The sequence below is a fragment of the Bos javanicus genome, chromosome 13 (assembly GCF_032452875.1).
Source record: "Bos javanicus breed banteng chromosome 13, ARS-OSU_banteng_1.0, whole genome shotgun sequence".
NCBI lineage: Eukaryota > Metazoa > Chordata > Mammalia > Artiodactyla > Bovidae > Bos > Bos javanicus.
In genome coordinates this window covers 13,149,743-13,161,644 of record NC_083880.1, presented here as the reverse complement: position 1 = coordinate 13,161,644, position 11,902 = coordinate 13,149,743, and the positions used below count along the sequence as shown (strand labels likewise).

General features: G+C 39.0%; 1 protein-coding gene across 1 annotated transcript in view; it reads left to right on the top strand.

The window, feature by feature from the left end:
* Positions 1-3,972: 3,972 nt before the first annotated feature.
* CELF2 (CUGBP Elav-like family member 2) overlaps positions 3,973-11,902 on the top strand; it is a 663,065-nt gene continuing 655,135 nt past the window's right edge. The window contains exon 1 of the mRNA XM_061435730.1: positions 3,973-3,996. The gene's annotated coding sequence lies outside the window, so the exon portion shown is untranslated. The remainder of the gene's footprint in view (positions 3,997-11,902) is intronic.

The window sequence follows — 11,902 nt, the reverse complement described above, 5'->3', positions numbered from 1 at the left end:
TTTTGTGGTGGAGTCTTTTCTATGTAGAAAACCCTATGTGGAGGGTTTTCCATGTAGAGGATCATGTCATCTGCAAACAGTGAGAGTTTTACTTCTTCTTTGCCAATCTTGGATTCCTTTTATTTCTTTTTCTGCTCTGATCGCTGCGGCCAAAACTTCCAAAACTATGTTGAATAGTAGTGGTGAGAGTGGGCACCCTTGTCTTGTTCCTGATTTTAGGGGAAATGTTTTCAATTTTCCACCATTGAGGATAATGTTTGCTATGGGTTTGTCATATATAGCTTTTATTATGTTGAGGTATGAGAAACGCTGGACTGGAAGAAACACAAGCTGGAATCAAGATTGCCAGGAGAAATATCAATAATCTGAGATATGCAGATGATACCACCCTTATGGCAGAAAGTGAAGAGGAACTAAAAAAACCTCTTGATGAAAGTGAAAGTGGAGAGTGAAAAAGTTGGCTTAAAGCTCAACATTCAGAAAAAGAAGATCATGGCATCTGGTCCCATCACTTCATGGGAAATAGATGGGGAAGAGTGGAAACAGTGTCAGACTTTATTTTGGGGGGCTCCAAAATCACTGCAGATGGTGATTGCAGCCATGAAATTAAAAGATGCTTGGAAGGAAAGTTATGACCAACCTAGATGGCATATTCAAAAGCAGAGTCATTACTATGCCAACAAAGGTCCATCTAGTCAAGGCTATGGTTTTTCCAGTGGTCATGTATGGATGTGAGAGTTGGACTGTGAAGAAGGCTGAGTGCCGAAGAATTGATGCTTTTGAACTGTGGTGTTGGAGAAGACTCTTGAGAGTCCCTTGGACTGCAAGGAGATCCAACCAGTCCATTCTGAAGGAGATCAGCCCTGGGATTTCTTTGAAGAGAATGATGCTGAAGCTGAAACTCCAGTACTTTGGCCACCTCATGCAAAGTGTTGACTCATTGGAAAAGACTCTGCTGCTGGGAGGGATTGGGGGCAGGAGGAGAAGGGGACGACAGAGGATGAGATGGCTGGATGGCATCACTGACTCGCTGGACGTGAGTCTGAGTGAACTCCAGGAGTTGGTGATGGACAGGGAGGCCTGGCGTGCTGCGATTCATGGGGTCACAAAGAGTCGGACACGACTGAGCGACTGAACGGAACTGAACTGATGTTCCTTCTATTCCTGCTTTCTGGAGGGTTTTTATCATAAATGGATGTTGAATTTTGTTGAAGGCTTTCTCTGCATCTATTGAGATAATCATATGGTTTTTATCTTTCAATTTGTTAATGTGGTGTATTACATTGATTGATTTGAAGATATTGAAGAATCCTTGCATCCCTGGGATAAAACCCACTTGGTCATGATGTATGATCTTTTTCATATGTTGTTGGATTCTGTTTGCTAGAATTTTGTTAAGGATTTTTGCATCTATGTTCATCAGTGATATTGGCCTGTAGTTTTCTATTTTTGTGACATCTTTGTCTGGTTTTGGTATTAGGGTGATGGTGGCCTGATAGAATGAGTTTGGAAGTTTACCTTCCTCTGAAATTTTCTGGAAGAGTTTGAGTAGGATAGGTGTTAGCTCTTCTCTAAATTTTTGGTAGAGTTGAGCTGTGAAACCATCTGGTCCTGCACTTTTGTTTGCTGGAAGATTTCTGATTACAGTTTCAATTTTTGTGCTTGTGATGGGTCTGTTAAGATTTTCTATTTCTTCGTGGTTCAGTTTTGGAAAGTTATACTTTTCTTAGAATTTGTCCATTTCTTCCACGATGTCCATTTTATTGGCCTATAGTTGCTGATAGTAGTCTCTTATGATCCTTTGTATTTCTGTGTTGTCTGTTGTGATTTCTCCATTTTCATTTCTAATTTTGTTGATTTGATTATTCTTCCTGTGTTTCTTGAAAAGTCTGGCTAATGGTTTGTCAATTTTATTTGTCTTCTCAAAGAACCAACTTTTAGTTTTGTTGATTTTTGCTATGGTCTTTTTTGTTTCTTTTACATTTATTTCTGGCCTAATTTTTAAGATTTCTTTCCTTCTACTAACCCTGGGGTTCTTCATTTCTTCCTTTTCTGGTTGCTTTAGGTATTGAATTAGGTTATTTATTTGACTTTTTTCTTATTTCTTGAGGTAAGCCTGTATTGCTATGAACCTTTCCCTTAGCACTGCTTGGAGTCCAGAAGTTTAACCAGGACTCAGTCACATAAGAAAGTTGGTCATCTGCTAGGCTAATCTTTGTCTTCAGCCCCTCCAGAGGTTAAGTTTCAAGGTCCAAACTCCCCGTGGGCTATAAATCACATTGGCAGCATAAATTATTTTGTACAAACCAAGGCCCCCAGGTAAACAACAACACTCTTATGAGGTAGGGTATCCCAAGAGCTGAGGGCAAAGGCCAGAAGTCTCTTGGGAAAGGTTAACCCTTTACTGCACATTTCCTTTCATTAAAAATATAGTTTGGTTATGTCTATTTTTGAACCTCATAGAAATGCTTCATATAAATCATTGTATGTATATACTTATATGATATGTTTCATTTCCTTTAAGAGTTGTTTTTTTAATTTATTCCATATTGGGTTAACATTCTAGATATTCTTATCAAATATTAAGGAGAGTCTTGAAATCTTATTATTGATAAGTAACTAGAGGCCAGCAATGAAGCCAGCCTAGAACTCGCCACGCAAACAGCTAAGGACTCCATGTGTTTATAAATTCTCCCCATACAGTCTTCATCCTAGAGGACCCCAGAATGAAATGCAGTCACTTTTGTTTCAATTGTCTGAAAAGGTCTCACTTGCCCACCTGTAATGATGAGCTTCAGTTATTAGGATCTCATCATATCACCTCCCACCTGTGTCCCCAACAAAGATGGAATCAATCACAGGCTAAGAGATCAATACATTTTTTCCTAAAGAGCCAGGTAGTAAATATTTTACGGTTTTCAGGCTATATCCTCTTTGTTCCAACTACTTACCTCTTATAACTACTTACCTACTTACCTCCACATGGGTTATAGCATGAAAGCAGCCATGGACAACATGTACACAAATGCGTGTGTCTGTGTCCCAATAAAACTGCATTTATGAACACCAAAATTTGAATTGTGTATTATTTTTACATACTATAAGATACTATTCTTTTTCATTTTTTTCAATACCTTACAAAGGTAATAATCATTCTTAGCTCATATAAAACAGGTAGCAGGCTGGTTTCTGCCCTTTGGACCACAGCTTGCCAACCACTGGGTAGGCTAATCCATTGATTCAGAGGTTCTAGAATTGGATTCAGGTTTTCCATTTATATATTTATATTCCTCATTGCTCCCGGTTCATCAATCTTATACTCTTGACAAGCATGAAAATGAATGTAACTCATCTAAAACATTTTAGAACCCAGTTTTTATTGCTTGGTCAAAAAATGAAAATGTTACACGTGGTAAATGGATTTCAGTAAACATCAGAGCAGAACAACTGGCTAATGTTCTAGGTTTTACAACCTAAATAAAACGGACCAAGCAGATTCCTATAATAATTCTGTGACATTAAGTCCCTAGATAGAATTTCTATGGCAAAGGAAGGGCATTGATTCTCTTTCTTCCCCACAATTCAATCAACATGGATAAAATAGAGGGTAGTCATTAGGTACCAAAATCCCTAAGACAGTATAGACAAACCCTTATAAAACCTTACAGCACAGCTGTAGCAACAGTCAGAAATCAGTTACTCAGCACCAACATTCTATTCTGATGAAGACTGAACAAGTTCCCCACAACTAAATCTTTCTCCTGCTGTCACTTTAGGTCAATGAGCAAATTGCAAGAGCAAATAACAGAAAATTCATATCATTTGCTTAATTACTATGCATTGCTTTCATTCCATCTTTATTTAACCAAAAAAATGAGCACATTTAAAAAATTAGCATAGAATATGTTTATCAAATTAAAGGACTGAACGTAATTACTTGTATTGTTTTCATCTTTAGATCTGCAGAGCTTGAGACAGAGTGATCCCACCACACAGGTAAGAGATTGCATCTTTTGTAGACCGAAGATGGACAGTTTAAAGATACCTATTAAAAAGGTAGTGATGGCGGTTAACTCATGTGAATTCAGTTTTCTGCTTTTTGACGTATAAACACTTCTGTTGTTTCTCTTTGCATTTTTCTCTTTTGGGTTGTGTTTACTGTTGAGTCTGCCCCATTTCCTCTTTGGATCACATTAACATCAAAGTTTTCCTGTTGTTGCATATTGACATCCCAGTATGACTATTTGATTTCAAATCCCTATACTTCTATTGCTTTTGGTTTCTTGCAAGGTGTTTTATTTTGTTTATCCAAAACATTGGCTTTTGAAAAAATATTTTGAATACGGTTATTGTAAGAATATAGAGAAAATTAGGTCCGAATATAGTTTTAAGGTTGGAAGCAGCCAGCTATATGATAATGCCATCCTTTCTGCATTGACAAAATGGCACACCACACCCAATGAATCTCATTGTCACATTATGCTTGTTCAGATCACTCAGCAAGAATTTGTAGAAAGAGATATTACTTAACTTTTTCTTTTCTGTGATTTTATCAAAATAACAGTATTCAAATTAAAAAGGATACTTAATTCTCCTTCTTAAATAATCTAACACAGGATCACCTCCCTACTGTAGTGTTTCCATATCCATATCTCGTGCACATTTATGCACTGCCCATTTTTTAAGACAGTTCAGAAGATGCACAGAAACTAATCAGCCATCTTCAATTCGTCCCCACAGAAAGGCTATTCAGAAGAACCCTTTTCCTTCTTCTCTTAGGTTTTCAAATATCATTGCAATTGAATATTGATAAACTCTGAAACATTGTACCTGATAAATGATTTCTATTAATAGCAATTTCATCCATTAGAGCTTTTTAATTTGTTTTGGCTTTGTTGATTTTCATGCTCTAGTCTTTCATTTTTTCAATACATTCCATTTTTCTGTTTCTTTTCAAACTTTTAATCCAATTACCAGCCCTGTAAACAAGCATTTGCTGCTTCTCCAGTAGATGCACTGAACTGTGAGGGGAAGTGATTTCTGATTACAGACAGGCCAATTTTCAAGGGACAAGAGGAACAAAACACAGTGAACTGAATACAAGAATAATGGATAATACCTTGTTAGGTGACACATGGCACAGACTTAGAGCACAGATGGAAAAGCGAAAACTTAACTTAATCCTAAAATGTGTATGCATTGCATGGATAGTAGTTGTGATCTGGGTCACATACCATCGCTTGGTTATGAGAGGGAAGTTATTCACACACTTTATTGCTCAGGAGTGTTCAATAACATCAGGATTAGCTTCTCTAATTGAGAGGGTGACAAAAAGCAATTTAGATCCTGTAAAGCCCTAGAGTTTTGTCAATGGGGCCAAAAGCAAAGGCTCTTAGGCTGGAACATCTCCACAATTTCTAGATTTTTTATTTCTTATCCCTCTCCTTTCTTGGTTCCCTTTCTCACATATTTCCTGAACCTTGAGGTATAATTAATAACATCTTGGGAGTTATCTATGTTATAGCCTTCACATATCACCTGACAGTCGTCTGGGGATCAAGAGAACACCACTGATGATGGTGAATTGTGCTTGTTTTAATATGAGGCAAGAGTTGGGAAACGCAAGGAGTCAGATGACTATCAAAAAGTCCCTAAAATCATGGGGGTCACACTACTAAATGTCTTGATCCTCCAACAGTGTGAAGTCTGATCATGATTATTACCTATTTAAAGCAGAAGCAAGACAAAGTGACCTTGAAACTAGATGCCACTGTTTTCTGGCCATAAATCTTACCCAGCATCTGAGGGGCAGGGTGTAAAGGGTAGGAATGGCAAGTCCTTTGCATTGGCAGAGGGTTAAGTAGAGTAAAGTTGAGAAATCGCAACTAATGAGTACTTCGTCATACTAGGCCGCCTTCCAACATAAGAATAGAACATCCTGTTTTGAAGATCCTAAACCGAAGAACAAGGTTTATAGGCAATAGAGTTTTTAAGAAAACCAGCAGGCACATAATAGTCACAGCACTGGAAGCTACCACAATGAGCCTTTCACCGCCGTGAGCTAAGATTCCTCCAAAATAATGAATTATCTTTGGTCACAGCAAAGCTCATAAAGGCAGGAGGCTAAATACTAAAGACCACCAGAGACCAAAATATCAATTTTTCAGAGAGAAGAAGAGCTTGATAAGGCTGTCAGAGTAAGTTAAATGTAGTGATGGGAAAGCGGTAAACTCCATGAATTTTCTCTGTAAATTTTCTCCGAGCATCTTGTTGGTTTGATGAGCTTCTGGGAATCAGAAGTCCAGAGGTAGACAGATCAGCTTGAACTTTGGCCCTGCCTTCCAATGGTCTCGTGAAGCGTAGTCTGACTCTACGTAGTAGCATAGTTCAACATATTTCTCTGTGTTCTTTGGGCAAACATTAAATCATGAAACCTTGCATAGCACTTAAGAGACATTTAGCTGCCAAATGATGAGTAAAATGGGTGATTTAGACACTAAAATCCAAAGCTTGATGTCATTTTTATCATCTCATTTCATTATGTACTATAAAATACAGAGCTATAACTTATAATGACAATGACAATCATAAACCGTATATTCTGTAGATTCACTTCTAACACTCACAGAATGCATTTTAGACAGAGTATAGTCCGTATACAACTAATAAATAGGGCATTTGACTTTAGCTTCAAAGGTTTTATGTAATGTCTCAGAGGCCATGACCCCAAAAAATCAGATGTTCATTTGAATCCTGACTTAATGTAAGGCTGACTTTATAACTATCGATAAAGAAGACTTTTAGAAACAGTCTGTTTCCTAATAGACCAAGAGCACTTGTAAGAGCTAGATAAAGAGAATAAACACAAATAAGACTTTAGTCAATACAATCTGACATTTAGAAGGTGAACGATCTAGTTTGGCTTTCTACATTGATCAAATACACTAGATACTAGATACTGAAGAGTAAAAGAAGAGTCAGAGGAAAGAGCCCAGTTCAGAATGGAAATGGCAGGATAAGGAGTGAAGTGCCTTCTCTGGCTTTTTTCACCCACAATTGTCACAGGAGTCATTGTAAACCACAGCTGGGTCATCAGGACCCTGGACCATTATGTGACAGGGAATTTTATTTACATTTCCTCTGTCAACATAGTAACCATATTGCAAGAAGTTGGACTACATTGTTGGCAAATAGTATTTGATTCTTTCAATTTGTTGATAAGATTGGAGGGGTGCTGTTTCACTTTGCCTTGTTGTTGTTGCTATTCATTCAGTCACTAAGTCACGTCCAACTCTTTGCCACCCCATGGGCTGCAGCATGCCAGGCTTCCCTGCCCTTCACTATCTCTCAGAGTTTGCTCAAATTCATGTCCATTGATTCGGTGGGGCCATCCAATCATCTCATTTTCTGTTGCCCCTTCCTTCTCCTGCCCTCAATCTTTTCCAGCATCAGGGTCTTTTCCAATGAGTTGTCTCTCCACATCAGGTGACCAAAGAATTGGAGCCTTAGCTTCAGCATCAGTCCTTTGCATGGCCCTGTGCTATTTGCAGATTAGTTGGCAAGGGGTTTGAAGTTGTTATATAAGTCTAAACCAGAGAACGTTAACAGGAAACTTAATTGCTAAAAAAAAAACCTTAATTTTCTGTGTGTGTGTGTGTGTGTGTGTGTGTGTGTGTGTGTGTGTTATAACCTTCTGCTAACCTCATCCCTTCTCCAGTCAGGCAAGGCAAGTGTGTTAGTCACTCAGTCATGTCTGACTCTTTGCGACCCCATGGACTGTAGCCCACCAGGCTTCTCTGTCCATGGGATTCTCCAGACAAGAACACTGGAGTGGGTTGCCATTCCCTTCTCCAGAGGATCTCCCTGACCCAGGGATTGAACCCGGGTCTCCCACATTGCAGGCAGATTCTTTACCGTCTGAACAACCAGGGAAATCAGGGCTGGTCTGTTCTCCGATGACCGGTCCTGTGATGTGGCTTTCTCATCTTCCTTTATCTGGGGCTCTCAGTCTGCCCTGATTTCACATTCTTGATTAAAGCTCAAGTAATAGTTTTCTCCCCTAAATTCTTGAACTCTCATAATTGTATACTCTTTAAGGAACAGGGAACAGTCATCTTTCATCTATTTTGGTTCTGTTTTTCTAGATCTGATCTATGCCTGAGGAGCTCTGTTCCCTTCCTGTCTTCAACCATGAAAACACCCTGTGCTTAAACCCTGGGGGTTCCTCTTCCACATCCATATTTCACAAAAGAGTCTATTGTAAAAATCACTGCACAGGTTGGCATAGTTGCAGAGCATTGATGCTGTGGGACTGAGTGGTTTTTTAATGGATGTCCAGAGTCTGTGCCCAAAAGAACTTCCATAAAATTGCTAAAGGTTAACTTTCTTCCACCTCAGATTTGCTACTGAAATTAGCAGAGCTCATTTGAGAGATAAATTTGCTCTTTAAAAATTTATTTCCTCTTCATTCATTTTCTCCTCCTATAAATGGGAACCTGGGATCTCGTAAAACTGTATTAAAATTATCAAATACTATTGAACCAACCTAATGAAAATTTTAACCAAAAGTCATTGTAAATTAGGTATGTGCTGAGAACACAAGCCCTTGTAAAGTAGATATTGTTCTTATGTAAACTCATGAATGGAGACCTTCTTGAATAAATTACTTCTTAATAACATCAGAGAGTCATTGGCTGGGTAAATACCTCCCCGGGGCATTCACTGAGATCCTTGAATTTAAATGTTCAATAGAACTTCATATTTGTCACCTTTACTAATGAGTTTTTCTTTATGAAATCACTATTAGCATGAAAAAGTTAAATTTTGTGTATAATTTCTAAAATTAATGCTCCTTGAAAGACCTCAAGGGCTTGAAATTTGTCTTGCTGGAATGCAACATTTACATAATTTCTATTGCCCCAACATTTACACTCCCCAACTTCACTGTCAATTTGCTACCTGGAGCAGGAGGGAAAACATAATCTGAACAGCCAGAAAGTCTGGAAACTTCTGCTAAGAAGAGTGATGGACAGCAAAGAACTGAGTAGCAAAATCATATTCTAACTTGTGATTCAGGCATCAGCAATCTTTACAGTGGTTTTTTTCTAGGCCACACATTTCCAACAAATCCTACTGTGGCTACCACATTGGTCACACTCAGGCATGAGCTACTGAAATGTTAAATGATTCCCCGAATGATAAGAATTTGCTCTGTTATTTGTCTCTGCGGAGTTTTTATTTGGGGATTCAAGATTTTACGTGCATTCTCATTTCAACTTTGCAGCAGATGCTGTAGGTATTCTCTTATTAAGATAAGAACTGCAGGTCCTGTAACTTCAGCGTGGAATTGTTGAGATACCACACCCTACAGCACTCTTTAACAGGGAAGGTGCCACCCTTGCTTGTAAACAAACCTGAAGCTGCCTTTCCGCATACGGAGTAGCACAGCAAAACCATGAGGCCTAGAGAGGCCACTCCCATGACATACTCAGGAAGAAAGAGGCAAATAGACTACAACCATTGTTTTCTTGTGCAGTCCAGATCCTGCCCAGGCTCCTCCTGTCTGTGGCCTACTACATCCCCAAATTTACAGATGATTTCTTGCCACTAAGCCAATAGGCTATTTGCTGCAGGAAAATGCAGAGAACACCCTGAGTGCCACACAGGGAGTTCAGTGCATTGCTTCCCAACCATGGCACCCCTACAAGACTTACAGCATTTTGCTTCCGCCCAGATTGAATCAAAACCATAAGACTAATTCATGGTGATACAATTGGTTGTAAGAAAATGAGTGGTACCCTTTCTGAGTGCCATAATTTTATACCACCTTTGCAATATATCCAGTCAAAAAAGTGTCTTTAACAAACTCAAAATGTGAAAAGTTAAAAAGAGTACTTGAATAAACTTCATATTACTGTGAAATATTTTCTAACATATAGGCTAAAGATATTAACAAAAGTTACTCAAGGAGGGTTTTATGTCAATGAATTTGCTAAAATACACATAAACGCTGTGAGTTAAGTTTTATTTGGGGGCAAAATGAGGACTCTAGTCTAGGAGACAGCATCTCAGGTAGCTCTGAAAAACTGTTTCAAAGAGGTGAGGGGTGGAGAGAAGTTCAGAATAAATGTGATTTTGATGAACAGGAAGTACATACAGTCAAGCACATATATATATATACATTTTTTTGCAGAGGTTTCTGTTACTCTCATGAAGGTTACTGTTAGTCACAAGGGGCAGACATTACCAGGAAGGAATTTAGTGCCTTTCTAGATATGAGGAGATGCAAGAATTGGGATCATAAATTCATCTCCTGAAAATATCAATCTGAAAACCTGTCCTACCAGTTTTTCCCAGAGTACAGAGTCCCCCTCATTCCTGATTTCCACCCTGAACTCTTTTCAGGGTGATGAAGATCTATAGCTGCAACAGCTCTTGATTTAATCCTTGTGGAGGTGGATAGCAAGTGTCAATCTGTAGGTGACACATGCAAATCACCAAGACACAAGGCAGCCTTGCCAAGACCCCAGATTAGCAAAAAACTGAGCATGTACACCAGCCTCCACAAAGAAAACCCACATTCAGCCAAAGATTTTAAACAGAAGTGAAAGGTGCTTCCACATTATGCTACAGAGTCATTGAAATACATATATTCTAACAAAATTATATATATATATAACATTTTTTCTGCTGAATTTCACATCAAATCAAATATATTTGAAATCAAATATGAAGTCCCACCAAAAATAGTTCCCAGGTTAATTCATTCAACAAGTACAAGTTGAGAACAGTCTAAGCACCCGACGGATTCCAGTGGCAAGAGTCCTAGAAGACAAGATTGAGAGTGAGGGGCCAGGAGTGACCAGCTCTGTGCAGCGGGAGGTGTAATATGCACACACAGAAAGCTCTTCGGTTGTCCCTTTCTGTGTCATTTCCCCAAGTCCTAATTTCTCTCTTCTCCCAAGACCCTTCAGGATCATAGAGAGTTCCTCCATGCTAACACATGCTCTGACCTCACATGGAGTGTCAGAACTTGGAAACTTTTTTTCTGTTTTGACTTGTTCATTACAGTGTCTGAGTGGCAGGTGTCATCTTCTAGGGTACAAAGTACACTTATATCTGTAAATCCCCTTGCAGGGGTGAGGTTTGAGTTATACAAAATCAGTATGTTTCCTGCCTATCAATTTTGTATGATAAAGATTATCTATATATCTTATTTAGTATCCATATCTATGAGCTTCCCCAATGACTCAACAGTAAAAAAATCTACCTGCAATGAAGGAGACACAGGAGACAAGGGCTCTATCCCTGGGTTGGGAAGATCCCCTGGAGGAGGAAATGGCAACCACTCCAGTATTCTTGCCTGGGAAATCCCATGGACAGAGGAGCCTGGTGGGCTACAGTCCAGAGAGTATCAAGGAGTCGGACACAACTAAGCCACTGAGCACCGTACAATACATCCATGTCTATGCTAAAGCAGCACACTGCGTATAATGTACTGACTTGCCAAAATAAAGGTAGAAAACAAAGTCGAGGATGCCCACCTATTCCCATCCAGCATTCATACATTCCTGACATTCTGAGTGGCAACCATGCAGGCCTCAAAGAGAGAACACCTGTGTGCAGGCTCCAGCTCAGCCTCTGTCAAACTCTGTATCCTTGGAGAAGTTTTCTTTTGTTTCAGCTTCCTTTTCAGAAAAATGGAGAATCACAGCTATTCCTATCTTTCAGTGTGATTTTATGGGTTAGATAATAAAATATATTGAAGATGCTTGGTATCATGACTGGAACATGTCATCATGACATCCTGACTCAGAACAAGATGAAGGAAATAACGGTCCACCTGGAACAAGCATCCAGACTCAGCAAGCTGAGTTTGGGGGAACACTGAGTGTGACACAGT